General features: G+C 42.1%; 1 pseudogene; it reads left to right on the top strand.

The window, feature by feature from the left end:
* LOC133785402 (uncharacterized) overlaps positions 1–21,641 on the top strand; it is a 75,154-nt pseudogene that overhangs the window by 36,485 nt on the left and 17,028 nt on the right.

Raw genomic sequence — 21,641 nt, 5'->3', positions numbered from 1 at the left:
AAGCAAGTTTTTGAGCTCGGTGATTGGGTATGGTTACACACGAGGAAAGAGCGATTCCCAGCACAAAGACGTTCCAAATTGCTACCTCGAGGAGATGGGCCGTTTCAAGTGCTAGAAAGGATCAATGACAATGCCTACAGACTCGATTTACCAGGTGAGTATACTGTTAGTGCTACTTTTTATGTTTCTGATTTGAGTCCTTTTGATGCAGGTGACGATTTAAGGTCAAATCTTTCTCAAGAGGGGGGGAATGATGGGGACACCAAGACTAAAGATCCAAGTCAAGTTCCAGTTGGTCCGGTGACAAGGGCGCGAGCCAAGAGATTCAAAGAAGAACTTAACAACCTAGTCCACAGAGTCCTAAAAACAGGAGGAGACTGTGGTCAACACTGAAGGAGAACAAAGACTTGTACTGCTCATCAAAGTAGACTCAGTTTAGGAGCTTGATTAATATTTAGCTTCTTGTAATGAGTCTTATTGGATTTTGGCATCTTGTATTTTTATTTTAATCAGTCACTTAATCACGTTTTATTTAGTCTTTGTTTTTTTTTGTGAAAGTCAAACATTTGACTTGTGAGAGTCCAAGAGTCTTTCTATTTGTGATTGTTAGGGTTTTCATTAGGAAGACAAAGGGGCTTTTCTTTCATGTAATTTCAGCCATATTAGGGCTTGTAAACGTTTGGGAAATTCAGATTTTGATGAAATGAAAATTGAGAGGTTTTCTTCTTGAGTTCTTGAAGAGACTATTCGAACTTATCAAGGGTATTCCTTGTGGCGTTCAATCTGACTTATCAAACGGATTCCCATCACCGTTTGTGGCGTCTTCCTTATACCAAGGTTCATGCTTGGCTAAGCATTGGGTCGCGGTTCATCATTCTAGATTCGTGTGTTCTTGGTGGCTGCCATATTTGGTGTCGGGTTTCACCACAATCGTTGGTGTGGTTCGTATCATCTTCCTAGTAGAAATTCTGCTAGTGATGTTAGGTTAGTTAGCTGAAATTGTGTTATTTTCTTGTGGGTTATTGGAGTGAAGAATTCAACTTGGAAAACAAGGGAAATTAGCTTGGAGTTGGACTTGAAAGATGCTCAAGGTCGAATATGTGCTTGAGGTGAGAATTTCATGTGTTTCTGAGGTTTACAATTTGGTGTGGTTTAAGTTTTTGAAAGGGTGGTTTAAGTTTTATAAAGTATGGTTTAAGTTATTGTGGATTTTGAGCCACTAGGTGATTCTTGAGTTTGATTATGTGATTGGGTTTGTTGCTGCGATTTCTGAGTTGCCATACTTTTTATCTGGGGTTTTTGTTTGATTTGGGACTTGGGTGTACCTTTGGGTTGATTTGGAAGAGTTTTGGCTTGGGAAAAATGTTGGGAAAAACTCAGTTTTCTGGGTTCGCATATGAGTGTCGCGACCCTGTTCTTCTATGCTGTGGCGCTAGGTTGAATCAGGAGATGGGGACCCCTCTGGGCGCCGTGGCCCCTATAGGGGTGTGCCGCAGTACTAGGCTAATTTTAGGACAAGGGAAGTTGAGTTTTTAGGGTTTTGGCTCAGGGGGCTCGGGGGACGCTTTCGCTACCTTATGTGGGGAAACGGGAGGTCCCAAGAGCATGGGATTGGTTCCGGGAGATGATTATGAATTGGTTAGTAATGAGAGTGCAATGTATGTGTCGTGACTAGGTATTCACCGAGGCTCGGGTTAGAGGACCGTGCTCGGGATTTCGGTGCCCGAGAAGCTTGGGACATAGGTAAGAAAAATGCACCCAATTGTGAATTTATAATGGGACTAAGGGTTCCCTGTTTTGTATGCTTTATGAAGGATGGTATTATGCCATGTGAATAATGAACAAATGACCTAAGAGTGCCGGAGTTTATATTGGCGCACAGGGCGCGGCTCAGCCACTAGTAGCTGAGGACAGCTTATTGTTCACTGAGCTCAGTTTAAGCGAACCGGAGTCAGTGGGGTAAACAGAGGGCGCAAACTAAGGCGTCGACCCTGACTATCATGTGATTTTATTATTATTATTGATTGATGAATTTGTTATGTTGAATAGCTGAGAGTTGGTTTGTTGATTCTCTGGTTATGTCTTTGGATTATGTGATCATTATGGTATGCTAAATATATGAGCATGCGCTAAGGGTTATTCAATTGTTATCATTGTTTGTGATATAACATTATATTTTTCTTGCTGGGCCTTGGCTCACGGGTGCTACCTGGTGCATGTAAAGGCAAGGGCAAGCTTAATTAGCCCTGAATCGGAGAGCTCTAAGAGTAGAATGTACATGATCAGCTGCTCAGCCGCCACGGTTGAGGGGGTGACAGGAACAGGAGGACCATTAAAATCTATTTTGCCTTAGAGTGGCTAGCGGTCGTTGAACTTTGAAAATTTTGTAAACTGACTTTCAATCAATGTTTCATTTGGGATCCCTTCTACAAAACGCTTAATTGTATGAAATGTATATTTTATGACCAAAACCTTTTTAACCCTAGTTCATTAGTCATGTCAGTGACACATTTTTTATAACTAAATGGCTTGGTTAACAAGTCTCGCACCCTTTATAAATACACAGTGTAACGGTCTTGGGTACCCAGGGCGTTACACCTTGGTATCAGAGCGTCCTAAGTTTAAGGGTTCCTGAAGACCGACTGGACATGTACATTCGCTGCTAGAGACACGCTCGATTCAGGGTTTGGTAATGTGTATATGTGCTTATATGCTTGTGTGCTTGGATTGAATTATGAATGTTGCTGTCTATTGGATTGATAGGAGGCATCAGATACTAATAGGGCCAGCCCTTGACTGCTGTGTGATAATGTTGAGGCGTGCATATTAGCATTGCTATGCATGTAAATGAGTATCTCAATGATTAATTGCTTATTGTGTATATATGGGTGAATGTATGGATGAATTCTTGTACCTTGATTATTTGTGATTAATTGTGTTCCATGGGTGGATTCTTGAAAAGCTTTTACCTTGTCATCATGGTCTGATTGCCAAGTCGTTGATTACAGATTGACTTGGATAACTATGCGTCCAAGAAAATCTACGCGACTAGCCGGCACTAGGTCTGGGACTAGGGGTGATGACCAGGGCCAGATTCCTTCGCCAGTCCCTGAGAATTGGCAACAGATCATGGCAGAAATGCAAGCGTGGCTTTAGAGCCAAGATGAGCATATTCGTCTTCTACGTCAGCAGGCTCCATCAGGGAGTGCTGCACCTATTATGCCACCTGTAGTGGCACTAGTTATACAGCCTGTAGAAGTTGGAAATAAGTGGGATCCATTGTATGAGTGGTTTCGAAAGTAGCATCCCCCAACTTTTGAGGGAGGACCTGATCCATTGAAGGGCGAACAGTGGATGACTATGATTACTACTATCCTGGACTTCATGAGGATAGAGGGATAAGACAGAGTGGCCTGTGCCACATATATGTTGAGAGAGGATGCCCGCATCTGGTGGGAAGTGGCATCACAGACCAGGGACGTCACTGCATTGAGTTGGGATGCATTCAAGGACTTGTTCAACCAGAAATACTACAATGTTGCCATCAGGGAAGGTTAATGAGTTTGTGGGTTGGTGCAGAAAATGAGCTGACTTGGTGTATCTGTCCACTATCACCCACACCGAGTCATGAAGCCCTACAGTCCTGGGTAAACCTCCCACTAAATCCACAGTAATATCCTCCCATTTCCACTCGGGAATACCCAAAGGCTGAAGCAACCCCGCAGGTCGCTGATGCTCAGCCTTCACCTGTTGACATGTCAAACATCTAGCCACATACTCCACTACATCCTTCTTCATCCCGAGCCACCAATATAATGTTCGTAATCCTGATACATTTTCGTGGTACCCGGATGAAGCGAGTACGGTGTAGTGTGAGACTCATCTAGTATCTCTCATCTGATCCCTTCATCTGCTTTCTTCCCTGATATCAAAGCATACTAGCCTCAGAAATAGAATAATCCTTAGCTACCCCCGCTAAGACATTCTGTCGAACTTCCTGTAACTGCACATCCAGCAATTGACCCTCCTTGATCCGCTCTAGTAGAGTCCACTGCAAGGTAACATTGGCCAATTGGCCCACCACCAGCTCTATCATTGCCCTGGTCATCTCACTGCTAACTCTCTGGAGATCTGGAGATCTGAACAGAACTAAATAACTGCCCCGAGCCCCTCCGGCTCAATGCATCTGCCACAACATTAGCTTTCCCTGGGTGGCAAAGAATATCACAATCATAATCCTTAACCAACTCCAACCAACGCCTCTGCCTCTTGTTCAGATCCTTCTGGGTGAAGAAATACTTCAAACTCTTATGGTCAGTGTATATCTCGTACTTCTCCCCATACAGGTAATGTCTCCACACTTTCAGTGTGAATACCACTTCTTCTAGTTCCAGATTGTGGGTAGGATACTATTGCTCATACTCCTTCAGCTGTCGTGATGCATAAGCTATAATAACTTTGTCATTCTGTATCAACACACAGCCTAAACCCATCCTCGATGCATCATGGTATACCACAAACTTTCCTTCCTCCGAAGGAAGACTCAACACAGGTGCAGTAATAGGTCGTCACTTCAACTCTTGGAATCTGTTTTCACACTTCTCTGACCAAACAAACTTCTAATTCTTTCGTGTCAACTCTATCATCGGTGTAGCAATCTTCAAGAATCCTTCTACAAACCGCCTGTAGTAACCCGCTAACTCGAGGAAAATCCGAACCTCCGAGGCATTCTTTGACCTCGGCCAATCTCTCACTGCCTTCACCTTGGGTGGATCCACCTTAATCCCCTATGCACCAACTATATGCCCAAGAAAAGTCACCTCTGGCAACCAAAACTCACACTTCTTAAAGTTGGCATACAACCGATGTTCCCTTAATCTCTGCAAAACCTGACGAAGATGCTGCTCGTGCTCTGCCCCTGAACTGGAGTATACTAAAATGTCATCGATGAAGATGATGACGAACTGATCCAAGAAGTCCTTGAATACACTGTTCATTAGATCCATGAAAGTTGCCGGGGCATTGGTCAAACCAAATGACATGACCAAGCATAGTGCCCATACCGCGTTCGGAAGGCCGTCTTCAGTATGTCATTGTCCTTGATCCTCACCTGGTGATAACCAAATCGAAGATCAATCTTTGAGCACACCGTCTTTCCCTGCAATTGATCGAACAAGTCATCGATCCTTGGTAGAGGGTACTTATTCTTGCTCAACTTGTTCAACTCTCTGCAGTCTATACACATCCTCAGAGTCCCGTCCTTCTTCTTAACAAACAAAACTGGAGCGCCCCACGGAGAGTAGCTAGGCCTGATGAATCCCAAATCCAGAAGTTCCTGCAGCTGTATCTTCAATTCCTTCAACTCTGCTGGTGCCATCCTATATGGTGCTCTTGATACTGGTTTTGTCCCCGGTGCTAGCTCAATAACAAACTAAATCTCTCTGTGCGGCGGCAATCCCGGTAGATCCTCAGGAAATACATCCAAGAACTCACAAACCAATTTGGTCTCTCTCGGCCCTGCTAGAAAATCCCTAGTAGTAGTGTCCACCACACTGGCCAAAAAGCCTATACATCCTCCCTATAACAAGTCTCTAGCTCTCAAGGCTGATATCATGGGTACGCGGGGTCCATATGCCGCACCCACAAAAACGATAGGATCCTTGCCCTCGGGCTCAAAAGTCACCATCTTCTTCCTACAGTCAATAGTAGCCCCATACCTGACCAGCCAATCCATCCCTAAGATCATGTCAAAATCCACCATGTCTAGCTCAATCAAGTCTACTGAAAGCTCCCTACTATCAACCATCACTGGCAGTGCCCTTATCCACCTCCTAGAAACTACCAGTTCCCCAGTAGGCAATAAAGTCCCAAACCCCGCAGTCTGATACTCACTAGGTCTACACAATCTATCAATCACTTTACTAGAAACAAATGAATGTGTGGCACCAGAGTCAATCAATGCAGTAAAAGGAGAGCCAGCGCTAGAAAGCTGACCTGTCACGACCGAGGGACTAGCCTCGGCCTCTGCCTGTGTCAAAGTGAACACTCGAGCTGGAGTCAAGTTGTCCACCTTCCCTGCTTCCCCTTTCTTCGCTGTTGGGCAGTCCTTCTTGAGGTGCCCCACTGTTCTGCACACATAGAAAGCCTTGGCCCGACACTCACCCTGATGGCGTCTTCTACACCTTGGCCACTCAGGATAACTCCTCCATGCCTCACTACCGCCCTGACGACCACCCTGACCCCTCCTATCAGGACCAGTAGTTGTCGAAGTGTCAGGTTCTTCCTCTTCACATCACTGGGGCCTCCGCCCCTACGTGACCCAGAATAAGGAGGGCACCACTCTGGAACAGTGTGCAGAGTTGTATGTGAAGGAGATAGTTCGTCTCCATGGGGTTCCTAAGTCTATTGTATCCAAGTTCTGAGGAGCTCTGCAGAAAGCCATGGGGACTCAGTTGAAGTTTAGCATAGCCATTCATCCTCAGACTGATGGACGGCCTGAGAGGATGATTCAGTTATTAGAAGATATGTTTAGGGCGTGTGTGATTGACTTCGAGAGATCTTGGAGTAAGTATCTTCCATTGATTGAGTTTTGATATAACAACAGTTATCAGTCCACGATTGGAGTGGCTCCTTACGAGATGTTATATAGGAGGAAGTGTAGGTCGCCCATTAATTGGGATGAGATGGGTGAGAGAAAATATTTGGGGCCAGACATGGTTCAGAAGACAAATGAAGTTATTGAGAAGATTCGAGCCAAAATGCTTGCTTCGCAGAGTAGACAAAAAAGCTACGCTGACCCTAAGCGTAGAGACGTGGAGTTCCTGGTTGGGGACCACGTGTTTCTGCGAGGGGTGAGGAGGTTTGGAGTAAAGGGCAAGTTGAGCCCTCGATTTGTTGGACCTTTCGAGATTCTAGAAAGGATTGGACAAGTGGCTTACAGGTTGGCCTTGCCACCATCGTTGTTAGGAGTTCATGATGTGTTCCATGTTTCTATGTTGTGGAAGTATGTCTTAGATACGACGCATGTGCTAGTATGAGGACTTGGAGTTGCAGACAGATTTTTCCTATGAGGAACAACCGGTTCAGATTTTAGATCGGAAGGACAAGGTTTTACGGAATAAGATAATTCTGCTAGTTAAAGTATTGTGGAGGAATAACGAGGCCGAGGAAGCGACTTGGGAGCTTGAGTCAGTGATGCGGGGTCAGTATCCCAAGCTATTCAGGTAAATTTCGAGGACGAAATTCTCAGTAGGAGGGGATAGTTGTAACGACCCAAAATCACTAATAAGGCTTAAGGGCCTTGATTAGTGTGCCAGGAGGGCACGAATGGTTTATGTGTGAATTAAACAGTTTGATGCATGATTATGAGAATTATTATGATGTAGGCCCTGTGTAGAATATTAGGGCATATTTGTAATTTTAGCCTATTGAGGGCATAAATGTGATATTTGTATATATTGTGATTGTTACCACGTGAGAGTGGTGATATAATTGTGATGCACAACCCGAGACGGTCCTAGGGAGCCGTTTAGCTAGTAAGTCACAACGGCGTCGAATGCCCGGCTCGGGAGGAGCTTAGGGATATTTTGGGAATAATATATAGTGTTCGGGAATTATTGGGTAGTGGTTGGTAATTTAGTAATGATTTAGACATGTTGGGATTAAATGTGGATCTATAGGAATACTTGTGGATTTAGTGGGATTTAGGTGAAATGACAGAATTTCCCTTGAGGTTGTATAAGCCTTTTATAATGGGAAAGGGCAAAATGGTAATTTGGTCTTAGGAAGGGATAACTCTGGTTGAGGAGAAGTCAAATACGTTATTTTTCATTTAGGCATTAAACTGAACATCTTGCTAAAATCTAGAAGGAACCAAAGGAACTAGAGGAAGAAGAAGAAGAGCTATCTTCTTTGGGGTCAAGGAAGGGACTCAAGGATGAACTAAGGGAGACTCTAGGCCAGGAATTCAAGGGTGCAAAGGTAAGTTTTAACTCTCTTCCTAGTAGAAATTCTGCTGGTGATGTTAGGTTAGTAAGCTGAAATTGTGTTATTTGCTTATGGGTTATTGGAGTGAAGAATTCGGCTTGGAAATCAAGGGAAATTAGCTTGGAGTTGGACTTGAAAGAAGCTCAAGGTCAAATCTGTGCTTGAGGTGAGAATTTCATGTGTTTCTGAGGTTTATAATCTGGTGTGGTTTAAGTTTTTGAAAGGGTGGTTTAAGTTTTTGTGGATTTTGAGCAACTAGGTGATTCTTGAGTTTGATTATGTGATTGGGTTTGTTGCTGCGATTTCTGAGTTGCCATACTGTTTATCTGGAGTTTTAGGTTGATTTGGGACTTGGGTGTACCTTTGGGTTGATTTGGAAGAGTTTTGGCTTGGGAAAAATGCTGGGAAAAACCCAGTTTTCTGGGTTTGCGTATGAGCGCTGCGACCCTATTCTTCTGTGCCATGATGCTAGGTTGAATTAGGAGATGGGGATCCCTCTGGGTGCCGCGGCCCCTATAGGACTGTGCCGCAGCACTAGGATAATTTCAGGACAAGGGAAGTTGAGTTTTTAGGGTTTTGGCTCAGGGGGCTCGAGGGACGCTTTCGCTACCTTGTTTGGGGAAATGGGAGGTCCCGAGAGCACGGGATTGCTTCCGGGAGATGATTAGGAATTGGTTAGTAATGAGAGTGCAATGTATGTGTCGTGACTAGGTATTCGGCGAGGCTCGGGTTAGAGGACTGCGCTCAGGATTTCGGTGCTCGAGAAGCTTGGGACATAGGTAAGAAAACTGCACCCGGTTATGGGACTAAGGGTTCCCTGTTTTGTATGCTTTATGAAGGATGGTATTATGCCATGTAAATAATGAACAAACGGCCTAAGAGTGATGGAGTTTATATTGGCGCATAGGGCGCGGCTCAGCCATTAGAAGCCGAGGACAGCTTATTGTTCACTGAGCTCGGTTTAAGCGGACCGGAGTCAGTGGGGTAAATAGAGGGCGCGACCTAAGGGCGTCGGCCCTGACTATCATGTGATTTGATTATTATTATTGATTGATGAATTTGTTATGTTGAATAGCTGAGAGCTGGTTTGTTGATTCTAGTGAGCGGTTTAGTGAAAAAGTCACGGCGGGGATTTATACCCGGCTCGGGGCGAGCCTGGGGGTATTTCTGGGAATTTAGGAAATATATTGGAGTCTATTTTGATATTGAGGAATATAATTGGTGATTAGTTAGGTGTCGGGAAGTAAGTAGTAAATATTAGAGACATTCGAGGAATTAGCGGGAATTGGGTGTAATGACTAAAATGCCCTTAGGATGTTTAAAAACTTAGTTTTAAGTGGGAGGGCAATATGGTCTTTTGGTGTTCAGAATCAGAGATAAGGGTCATAATGTTTTATGTCTTAGTGGATTGTGTAGAAAGTGTTGGAAGTCTGAAGAAAAGAGAAAGAAAAGAAAGAAAGAAAAGGAAAGAAGGAAATAGAGGTCTTCTCTCTCACGGTTTGGGCATTTCTTCATCAATTCTCTGGAAATTTGGAGCTAAAATTCAGAGAAGGATTAGGCTAGGACTCAACACTAGGATCCTTGATTTGGCTTGGGGAATTGGTAGAGGTTACTCATCATTTGAGGTAAGATTTTGAGGTTGTTATTTAGTTCTTGGTTTTGGTGTTGAATTGGTTTTCTAAGCTGAGTTTCTGTGGGAATTCTAGGGAATTAAACCTAAGGGTTTGAGGATGTGAAGGCTAAGCAAGTGTGGAAGATAACCTAGGTTGAGCTCATCCATCAAAGGTAAGAAACTCTAGTTTTAAGTTATGTGATTTCAGTATATTTCTGTTGAGTTTTTGAGCTCTAAGTTCAGCCATGGTGAATTTTGTGTTTTGGGGTGCATGTGATAGAATTTCTTATGGTTGGGTCATTTGGGGTGAGTTGGAGATGTTGGTAGGCTTGTTTTGATGTTAGGTTGAAGTTTGGAAGAGTTTGGAAAGGTTTGGCTCGGGGAAAATCGAAGGAAGAAAATGCAGGGTTTGCTGTGTTGTGACTAGCGTTGTAGCGCTAGCCTTTGGGCGCTACAGCGCTAGGCTTTGTGTTCTAGGGCGTTTTTGGCTCTGGTTGTAGCGGTGTAGCGCCCACTTTAGGGCGCTGTAGCGCTACCTTGTTCCCAGAAAGGGGTTTTTGGGTTATTTCTTAGGGTTTTTGCCCGGGGGCTCGGGGTTTGATTCCACCACCCCGTTTGGTGGAATTAGGGCTTCCCGAGGGCTCGGGATTGGTCCCGAGGCTAGGTTTTGGAATTGATGTTTGGAGTTGGTTCTAACTTGTGACCGTGACTAGGTGTACACTAGGGCCCGGACAGGATCGTGCTTGAGAATTGAATTGAACAAAGCTATCGGAATCTAAAGGTAAGAAAACTGCACCCGGTTATGTGTTTGTGATGGGACTAAGAGCTCCCTAATTCTGTATGATGTCATAGATGGTATTATACCATGGGACATGAGATAAACGGCCTAAGAGTGCGATAAATAATACTTGCGCATAGGGCGCGACTCGACCACTAGTAGTTGAGGACAACTTATTATTCACTGAGCTCAGTTTAAGTGGGATAAATAGAGGGTGCAACCTATGGGCGTTAACCCTGGTTATCATATGTAATTAATTATTAATAGAAAGTGATGTACTTGGTATGCTGAATACTTGATTAACGTGAATATTTGGAATGTTGAGTATATGATTATACTGCATGGGTTATCTGGTTGTTTGCTTGATGATTATGCTTTGTTATTGTGTTTTCTTGTTGGGCCTTGGCTCACGGGTGCTACGTGGTGCAGGTAAAGGCAAGGGCAAATTGGACCTTCTTGCGTCTGCAGTCGATTGTTGCGCCATGCCGTGCTAGCCAATCCATGCCTAGTATGATGTCGAAGTCTTTGATCACCAGCTCTATCAGGTCTCCTTCTAGTTCCTTGTCCTCAATTTTGATTGGTACGCCTCGTACAATTCGTGATGATAGAACTACTTTGCCCGAAGGCAACTCGGTTACAAACCTAGTTCTAAATCTTTCACTAGGTTTGTCTAGTTTATCTATCATTCCTAACGAAATATACGAATGAGTGGCTCCCGAATCAAATAATACATGACATAAATTACTGAGGATGGAAACCTGACCTGTGACCACCTTGTTGCTAGCATCTGCCTCTCCTTGGGTTAAAGCAAAAACCCGAGCAGGAATCTTTTCGTCCTTCTTCCCTTCTGGCTTTTGCTGAGGACAGTCTCTTTTACGATGCCCTTCTTGACCACAGTTGAAACACTCCTTGGTGTTGGCGCGACATTCTCCAGGATGCTTCTTCAGACATTTGGCACATGGCGGGTATTCCACGTAGCCCGACCTATTTCCCCCATTCATTTGTGCCCTTTTATTGTTGTTAGACTGCTTGTTGTCAGGATGCCGTCTTTTCTGGCCGTTACCGTTGTTGCCTGATTGACTGTTGCTGGACTGATTGTTGCCGCTATTGCTAGACTGATTGTTGTTCCAACTGGCCTGAGGTTGGCTCTGCTGTCTGGGTTCCGGCTTACTGGCTTCTTCTTTGCTTACATTGGCCTGCAACCTTTCTACTTCGATTGCCGTCTCAAGAACGTCGGCATATGTAGTGTTTCCCGGGTTCGCTAGTTTAACCCCCATCTCGATCTTCGGGCGAAGTCCTCTAACAAACTTGTTCACCCTCAGATAGTCGGTTGAAACCAACTCTGCTGCGAACTTGGCTAAGCGGTCGAACTGACGAGCATATTCCGCCACTGTTAAAGTACCCTGCTTCAGATTGGTGAACTCCTCAACCCTCGTAGCGAGTACAGCCGAGTTGTAGTACTTTTTGTGGAACAGCTCCACAAATCGGGTCCACGTCATGGTGGCAGCATCATGGGATTGCTAGACCAAATCTCACCATATCCTGGCATCTTTCTTGAGTAAAGACGAGACGCAGGATATGCGGTCCGCATTACTGAGGTTCATGTGGACTAGAATCGGCTCCACATTCCTTAGCCATTCTTCTGCTTCAAAGGGGTCCATAGTCGCTTCGAAGTTCGGAGCGTGCTGCTTGCGGAACCTCTCGTACACTGGCTCCATGTGCTGTACAGGATACGGCGCGTAATTCGTCATAGGCCATCCCCCATATGGTCCAACTTGTTGGGGTGCTGGGGCCATTTGCTATGGCTGCGGCTGTGGCTGTGGCGGAGGTTGAGGCTGAGATTGAGCCTGTTGGCGTTGCTGCAGAAGTTCCTCGACTTGCTGTCGCAGTCTGGCAATCTCTGCAGTGTTGTCAGCTGGCTGTGCCGGCGCGTTGCGGCGAGCAGTAGCACGCACTCCCCTTCGGCGAACGGTAGGGACCGCGTTGGTCGCTGGAACATCGTTGGAGGCGTTTCCGTTGGTGCGTGCAGATCTTCGGAGAGACATCGTAGCAGAGTTCTAATAGTTGAAAGAAACATGTTAGAACTTTTCCTAATAGGCTCTAAGGCAAAAACTTATTATTCTAAAACAAACATAACTCGGACCTATTTATTATGACTTCTTATGAAAAATTATATAGGTCTTTATTTATTATTAGAGTGGGTTTCTATACTTAGAAAAACAAGTCATCTTTATTTTCTAAGTGTGTTTCTAATCATCCTATATGACTTAATTCTCAGGCTCGAAACTTATCTTTGTTCCAAAGTTAACCATATTGAGGGAGGGCTGGGATCAGTAAAATCGTTCCCACTACTATGGCCCCCTAACTCTCAATAAGGAAACTAGGTTCATTGATTTGTATCCACCCTCACTGAACTTAGTCATTATTCATTTTATTTAGTATTTATTATGATTGCGAAAATAAAATCAAACTCACACATGATATTCAAATAGCATGTTTATTCATTTGGAAAACAATTTCACTTATTTACAATCATAACATAAAAAGTAAATAAAACAAATAAAAACTACTAATCTAAAAATCGGGATCTTCTACATCTGATCCGTCATCTAACATATCATCATCTATTGCCTCATAGTCATCATTATCATGAGCATCAAAATGCCCTCTAGGAAGGTTGGTGAGAATCCTATGTTTTTGCTCATTTGTGAATTGAAACTCAAATTTGGCGGTGAACCTAACTAAGAGGAAATAGTATCTCATTGCTAATCGTAGTTCATCCTCATCATTCATATCTTCCCATATCTCTTCTAAGGCTGCTATTACAGAATGAAAATCCTTAAACAACCTAATTACTAATACATATTGTTCCGTTGATCTTAACATTATTTGCTTAGCCTCTTGAAGGCCACCTATCTCTTGGTGAAACAAAAGCAACCTTCGAGTGATCCTTTCTAGGGCTCCTACGGTGTTTCTTGGCTCCCTTATTCTTTTTAAGGCCTTAATGGCTCGGATGTCTTGGTAGGTTAAAGCTCCGTTCATTCTTAACTGAAACATGAACACTAAAGTTGTTAGCTATACACATAAGTAACATAACTAGTAACTTAAACACTTACTTGGCGGCCAGATTCGGAGCTTTGAGCGTGTGTATCGAGGAGAACTTCATGCAAAGGAGCCGTTTCTCTAATACCAACTGTAATGACCCACTAATCTAGACTATTTGGACCATTAACGAAACTATACATAAACTTACATTTTTACGAAAATACCATAATTTTATTGAGTAACTTGTAAAATAGGAGTTACTTACAAATAAATAGAATACTAAGAAGGATATGGGATCCCATTGTCTTTAAAAAAACAAAACATGATTTAAATGAAAAGAATTACATAAGAAATGCGGAAAATACATATAAAACCATAAAAAGATAAAATGAGACTACATCCTCGAATCGAATAACGCTCGGCCCCTTGACTCCATTCACCATCGATACACATCCTCTAAGCGTCACGAATCTTACCACCTCTAAAGCTTATTTTCCTGCACATAAAACAGAAAGGAATGAGCCTAATGCCCAGCAAGGAAAAATATAACACATAGTCATACACATAAATTTCATAAGAAACATAAAGACTTAACATAATACATATAACATACACTTATTATAATGGCCATTATTACTTGGGGTCCCATAGACTAAACAAGCATATGCCCATGGGATTAGTGGGGTCCTACTAGCTAAGTAGGTCATATGCCCATAACCCATTTGGGGTCTTGTTAGTCATATGGGTCATATGCCCAAGCCTACAAACATACATGCATACATATCATAACACATTTAACAACATAAAACATAAGATAACATAAGCATATAACATATTGATTCTAGCCTATTTTCCTTACCAAAGTTACCGGGATATGTGGACTGAGTTGGGACTTTTTGGAACACTCCTAAAACCATAATGAACAAGAGTGAGTTGAAAGAAGGAAAGAGATGAAAAGGAAATGGGAAGACTAAACCATTTGAGAAACATGCTTACCGAAACTTATGTACTCAAGAACTTAGATTCCCTAACCAAAATGAAGATTAAGGTTAGAGATTGAGTAGAAGACTATGAGAAAGAAAATAACATAATACAGAAATGAACTAGAGTTTTGGTTACCTCAAAGACTTGAAAGACCAATCTACACCTCAACCGAAATACTATAGAACCTCACTTCCCAAAGTGTTTGATAAGCTTATGATGTTTAAGCTTATGATTTTCCCAAACCAGGTGTTTACACTCTCACACTCACTTAACACTAGCAGCTTCTGAACTTAGAGCAAAAGGTGAATATTGGCTGGGTACTAGGTCCTATTTATAGAGTTTGGGAATGAAAGTATCTTGATTTTACTTGAATAAAAATAATGGCTTTTTAGGTGAAAATAATTTGAATAATCGTTCAGCAGAGGCTGAAGACTCGTTCAAAAGATGCTGGACTTATGGAGGAGTTTGAATGGCTGAAAGGAAAAGAATTCAAAAGTGTTTGAATTTATGCTGGAGGAGGTGATATATCGCCCCCTGTAGGCGATATATCGCCTGGGCCAGTATGCCCGAGGCGACCGTGCATCGTCTCGTGTTTTCCGTATCTACGTGCTGCGACATATCGCCCCCTATAGCTGCGATATATCGGCACACGCTGAATATTTAAACACGAAATTACACATTTTTAGCTAAGTTTGAATGGAGTAAACAGCCTTGACTAAGCCCTCAACGTATTCAAAGCTGCTGATTGACCCTATAACATTCAAACTTTACTCCTTATTAAATTTAATCCTAAAAAATACTTAATCATTAATCACCATTCATAACATGTGCTTAAAATCCTATTGGTTGATATCTAAACCTTATAGTATAATAAATATAATCCTTAATATCAGTCATATTAATCAACCTTAGGTTAAAATTAATATTCTTAAACTATAGATTAAACTTAGAAAATCTACAAGTACTACTATGAGTGTCCAAATAATTCCCGGTCTGAACCAAAAATCCACAGTAACAAAGATAATACTATACATACTATAATACTACTAAATAATTAGCTAAGTAAAGTTCTTGGAATCTACACCCGGGAAGCCCTAATTCCACCAAACAGGGTGGTGGAATCAAATCCCGAGACCCCGGGCAAAAACCTTTAGAAATAACACAAAAACCCCCTTCTGGAGACAGGGTAGCGCTCCAGCGCCACAAAGTGGGCGCTATAGCGCTACAAGCTGTAACGACCCAAAATTACTAATAAGGCTTAAGGGCCTTGATTAGTGTGCCAGTAGGGCATAACTGGATTATGTGTGATTTAAATGATTAAATGCATGATTATGTGAAAAGCATGCTTATACGATTATATGGATATATGAGATGCATGATTTTGAGTATTAGTATGCATGTAGGCCCTGTTTAGGTCATAAGGGTATATTCGTAATTTTGGCCCATTGAGGGCATAAATGTAAATATTTGTGATAAATTGTTGAGACCACATTATTATGTGGATATATCTGTAGCTTGTGACTCAAGGCGATCCTAGAGTGTGGTTTAGCAGAAAAGTCATGATGGGAATTTATACCCGGCTCGAGGGTATTTCTGGGAAATATATTGGAGATTATTTGATATTGAGGAAAGTAATTGGTAATTAGTTAGGTGTTGGGATTTATGCGGTAATTATTAGGAACACTCGAGGAATTTGTGGGGATTGGGAGCAATGACCAAAATGCCCTTAGAAGGACTTAAAGGTTTAGTTATAAGTGGGAGGGCAATATGGTCATTTGACTTTAAAGGGATAAGTTATATTAAGCTTTTAGGACTTAGTGGAATTGTTAGAAAGAAGTGGAAACTGAAAGAAGAAAGAAAGAAGAGAAAACATAACTAAACTTACTCTCTTCTCCCCCAATCGGTTTGGTCATCCTTCACCACCTCTTGAGGAATTTTGAAGATTTAACTTAGGAAAAACTTGGATTGGAGCTTGGGGCTAGAGACCTTGGTGAAGCTAGAGGTCTTAGCAAGGATTTGTCACCCAATCAAGGTAAGTTTCAAGGTTGTTCTTGAGTTTCTAGTTCTGTGTTAGAAATGATTTCTGAAACTTGATTTTGATGGAAGTTAGGAGAATTAAGCCTTGGGAATTAAGGAGTTAAAAGCTGGAAAGGTTTGGAGGATAACCTAAAGTCGAATTCCCCACTTGAGGTAAGAAATTTTGAGCTTGAACACTTGAATCCTGGGCTATTCTGGTTCTCTTCTGTTGGGTTTTTGAGCTTCAAGCTCAAACATGGGTTTTTCTTTATTTTGGGGTGCATGTAGCTAAGTTCTATATGGTTGGGTTGTGTGGGGTTAGATATAGATGTTGGTAGGCTTGTTTTGGGGTATGATTAAGGTTTGGAGGAGTTTTGGAGAAGTTTGGTTTGAGGAAATTTGAAGAAGACAATTCTGAGAAGTTGAGTGCTATAACTAGCGTTTAGCGCTAGCCTTTGGGCACTACAACGCTAGGCCTAGGCTGTTTGGGCGTTTTGGCTCTGTTTGTAGCGCTATAGCGCCCTTCTTGCGGCGTTACCCCATTTCCAGAAGAGGGTTTTTGGGTTATTTCTTATGGTTTTTGGCCCGGGGGCTCGAGGTTTGATTCCACCACCTCGTTTGTTGGAATTAGGGCTTCCCGAGGGCTCAGGATTAGTCCCGAGGCTAGGTTTTGGAATTGAATTTTGGTGATGATGCTAAATTATGGTTGTGACTAGGTGTATGCTAGGGCTCAGACGGGATCGTGCATGAGGGTCGGTTTCATTAATCAAGCTATCAGAATCTAAAGGTAAGAAACTGCACCCGGTTATGTGTTAATGATGGGTGCAACGACCCAAATTTGCTAATAAGGCTTAGGGCCTTGATTAGCGTGCCTGGAGGCAAATAAGTGAATTATTGCTATAATATGTGAATTTATGTTAATGTGTGATTAGAGATGCATGTTTAGTAGAATTAAATATGCATGTGGGCCCTGTTTGGATATTAGGGGCATGTTTGTAATTTTAGCCTGATGAGGCCATAAATGTAATAATTGTGATATATTGTGATATATCTATGTAGCACGATCCGAGACAGTCCCTGGGAGATGTTAGCCAGAAAGTCACAACGGGGTTGAATATCTGACTCGGGACGAGTCGAGGGGTATTTTGGGTATTAGATGTTTTATGGGGTTATCGGGTTATGGAAATAAATATTTGGAGATATATTTGAGGTTAGGATGTTTAGGAGGGAATATTGGGTAAATTTACCATTTTTCCCTCGGGGACTTTTTTGCACCCCAAGCCTTGAGGTAACCTTATAGACTTAAGTTAAATAAAACAAAATATAGGAAACCCTCATAATTCTCTAAACCGGCTATTTCCTTCTCTCTCTCTTGAAGTTGTCTTCTCTCCTTTGGAAGCTTGGGGAAACCTTGGTGAATCTAATCAAGGACTAAGGAGTTTCAGCTGGGATTTTGGGAGCTAGAGGCTTGGAGCTTAGGGAACTGATTTAGGGAATCACTTCTGCCCAAGGTAAACTTTTTAGTATGTTGAGTTGTGTTGAACTGTAGCTAGTTTTCTGCTGAAATGTTAGAGTTTTGCATGTGTGTTGGGTGATGGATCAATCTTGAGATTTGATGAGGTTTAGAGCTAATTCTTTGGTAGGTTTTGTTACTGAAAGCATAGTAGAGCTTCTGTGAATAATGGTTTGGATTGTTGGTTTGATTTTGGGGTTAATTGGATTGGTTTTCATGGCAAAAATGGGGGATTTTTCTAGTTTCGAGGGGTCGGGCCACGACGTTGTTCTTGCTGAGCCGCGGCCCTCTAAAGCATAATAGAGGCGTGGAAGAAGGCGGGCCGCGGCGCGCCTGCGATGTGGTTCCAATGCAAGTTGGACACCTCCTTCTAGGAAGGCCTTGGCTATTTGATCGGCGAGTCCAACATGATGGCTTCACCAACAAGTACTCATTCACGTTCCGTCAACGAACTATCACTCTAGCTCCATTGATGCCAAAGCAAGTATATGAAGACCAAGTGAGGTTGCAAAAATTGAGTGATAAAAAAAAATTGAGTGAGCAAAAGAAGGAGAGTGAAAAGATGAATGAGAGTGAGAAAAAAGAGAGACAAAGAGAGAAAATGGTCGAATCAAGTGAGATAGAAAAGAAAGAGAAGAGTTCGATCAATGAGGGAAAATTAGAGAGAAAACAAAATAATTTTTATGCAAAAAAAAGTGAGGTTAAGCTCATGTACAAGGAGGCTCTTTTAAACACTAACCAACTTGATGCTAACAAGGGTCGTCACAAGCAGGTTTTTGATCCCGGTGATTGGGTATGGTTACACATGAGGAAAGAGCGATTCCCAGCACAAAGACGTTCCAAATTGCTACCTCGAGGAGATGGGTCGTTTCAAGTGCTAGAAAGGATCAATGACAATGCCTACAAACTCGATTTACCAGGTGAGTATACTGTTAGTGCTACTTTTAATGTTTCTGATTTGAGTCCTTTTGATGCAGGTGACGATTTGAGGTCAAATCTTTCTCAAGAGGGGGGAATGAAAAGTCAAACACTTGACTTGTGTGAGTCCAATAGTCTTTTTTTTGTGATTGTTAGGGTTTTCATTAGGAAGACAAAGGGCTTGTCTTTGATGTAATTTTTGGTTTTCATTAGGAAGACAAAGGGGCTTGTCTTTGATGTAATTTTCGGCTATATTAGGCCTTGTAAACATTTGGGGAAAGGTCAGATTATGATGAAATGAAATTTGTGAGTTTTTCTTCTTGAGTTCTTGAAGAAACTATTAGAACTTATCAAGGGGTTCCTTGTGGCGTTCAACCTGACTTATCAAACGGATTCCCATCCCTGTTTGTGGCATCTTCCTCATACCAAGGTTCTTGCTTGGCTAAGCATTGGGTCGCGGTTCTTCATTCCCATTTCGTGTGTTCTTAGTGGCTGCCATATTTGGTGTCGGGTTTCACCACAATCGTTGGTGTGGTTCGTATCAGTTGGTATCAGAGCTTAGGATCATCCGGTTTGGCCTATCCTTTCCTTTTTGTTTTTCTATTCAATTCGTGTTCTTATATTAGGGTTTCTCAAAAAAAAAAAATCAATTCGTGTTCCTATATTCAATTCGTGTTCCATCTAGTCGTGTTTTTTTTTCTATTCTAGAGCTTGTTAATTTCCTTGTTTCAATTGTTTCCTTGTTTCCCTTATTTGTTGTGAAATCCGAAACTATTCTAGAGCTTGTTGATTTCCTTATTTCAATTATTTCCTTGTTTCAATTATTTCCTTGTTTCCCTTATTTGTTGTGAAATCCGAGCCACAAATCTTGTTTCAATTGTTTCCTTGTGTCAATTGGTTCCTTATTTGTTGTGACATCCGAGCCACAAATCTTGTTTCTATTGTTTCCTTGTGTCAATTGGTTCCTTTATTTGTTGTGAAATCCGAGAATGTTATAGTGCCACAAACTATTTTGGTTTTGTTCTTATTGGTTGAATCACATATTCGTGTTGGGACTTTGAATTTCTCTTATTCTTATTGTGAAATTCGAATGTGGGTTGAATTTTCTCTTTTCTTTTTGTGAAATCTGAATCTGCATTGAGTCTCTATTGTTTCTCTTGTGAAATCTGATTCGTTTTGTTTTCGAATCGTTCCTTGTATCTGCATTTGAGAAATAAAAAAAAACAAAAGAAAAGAAAGAAAGAAAGAAAAGAAAGAAGAAGAAAAATCAAGAGGATCCGAACCAAAAAAAAATTTTTGGGTCTGGAAACCTCTCTTAAAAAAATTTCTTCTAATCTTGTTCCTTATGGTCTAGAGGCCTTTTGGCCAAAACCCCACACAAGTGTTCCAAAAATCATCATTTTTCGTCATTTTTCACCAGTTTTCGTCGGTGTTCGTTTGGTTTGTTTGGTTGGATTTTCTGCTTGAATACTCCATATTACCGTTGGATTAGTTTTGAAAGAACTTAAAGAAGAATATGAGTGGAAAAAGGCAGAGTTGTGAGCCTATTTGAGGGTAAAAGCCATTGAAATTGAGTGAGACACGAGGGGATTTGAGTGAAAATATTGTTCGAGCGAAACACGTGAGGGAGTGTGGTGAGGTTTTTTCTCCATATTATTCTAACCTTATTTTTGCAGATTTCCATCATGGCACAAAATCCAAAGAAAAATGCAAGCAATGATATTCCGCCACCTGAGGTTCCGAATCTACAAATGCAAGCATTAATTGGGGAGATGCGAAGGATGATGAGGGCGGAGTGTGAGCAGATACATGAGAGGTTGGATAGGGTAGAAGAGGGAACACCATGGAGGGCTCGGAGGAATAGGGTGCAACAACGGGATGTTGAGGGTGAAAGAGAGTTTGAAGTGGGAGATTTAGAGGAAGAGTATGATAGGATGTAAGAGGATAATTATAGGAGGTATGGCCGAGATAGAGAAGGTAGGAACTGGGTAGATAATAATTTGGGAAATATCAAAATGAGAATCCCCGCATTTCAAGGGAAGAGTGATCCCGAGGCATGCCTTGAGTGGAAAAAGAAGATGGAGTTGGTTTTTGATTGTCACAACTACTCCGAAGTGAAGAAGGTAAAACTTGCTGCAATTGAATTTACTGATTATGCTGTTGTTTGGTGGGATCAGTTGTGCATCAACACGAGGCGAAATGGAGATCGTCCTATTGAGACTTGGGATGGTATGAAGAGGGTGATGAGGCGACGTTTTGTACCCGCTCATTACTATCGGGATCTATACCTTAAGTTGCAGGGTCTTCGTCAAGGTTCCAAGAGTGTTGATGAGTATTACAAAGAGATGGAGATGGCTACGATTAGAGCCAATGTGGAAGAGGATCGGGAGGCGACAATGGCAAGGTTTTTGAATGGGTTGAACCGAGAGATTGCTAATCCGATTGAGCTACACCATTATGTGGAATTAGAAGATTTGGTGCATATGGCAATCAAAGTTGAGAGGCAGCTCAAGAGGGGTAGTACAAGTTCAAATCCGAGGAAAATCCCACAAAATTCAAGTGCAACACCTTGGTGGTCGAACTATCCAAAGAAGGAAGAAAACCCTTTCATGCCAAAGCCTAAAACCGAGCCAAAACCAGCCACCACAACCACAGCCTCTCAAGGTAAAACAGCCCCTACTTCATCCCATTCTAGTGAGATAAAGTGTTTCAAATGTCAAGGGCGAGGAAACATAGCTAGCCAATGTCCAAACAAGAGAGTTATGGTGATTCGAGAAAATGGAGAGGTA

Source organism: Humulus lupulus, chromosome 6 (assembly GCF_963169125.1).
Source record: "Humulus lupulus chromosome 6, drHumLupu1.1, whole genome shotgun sequence".
Taxonomy (NCBI): Eukaryota; Viridiplantae; Streptophyta; class Magnoliopsida; order Rosales; family Cannabaceae; genus Humulus; species Humulus lupulus.
Note: the sequence above shows the minus strand (reverse complement) of the source record. Positions and strands in the feature narration are given on the sequence as shown.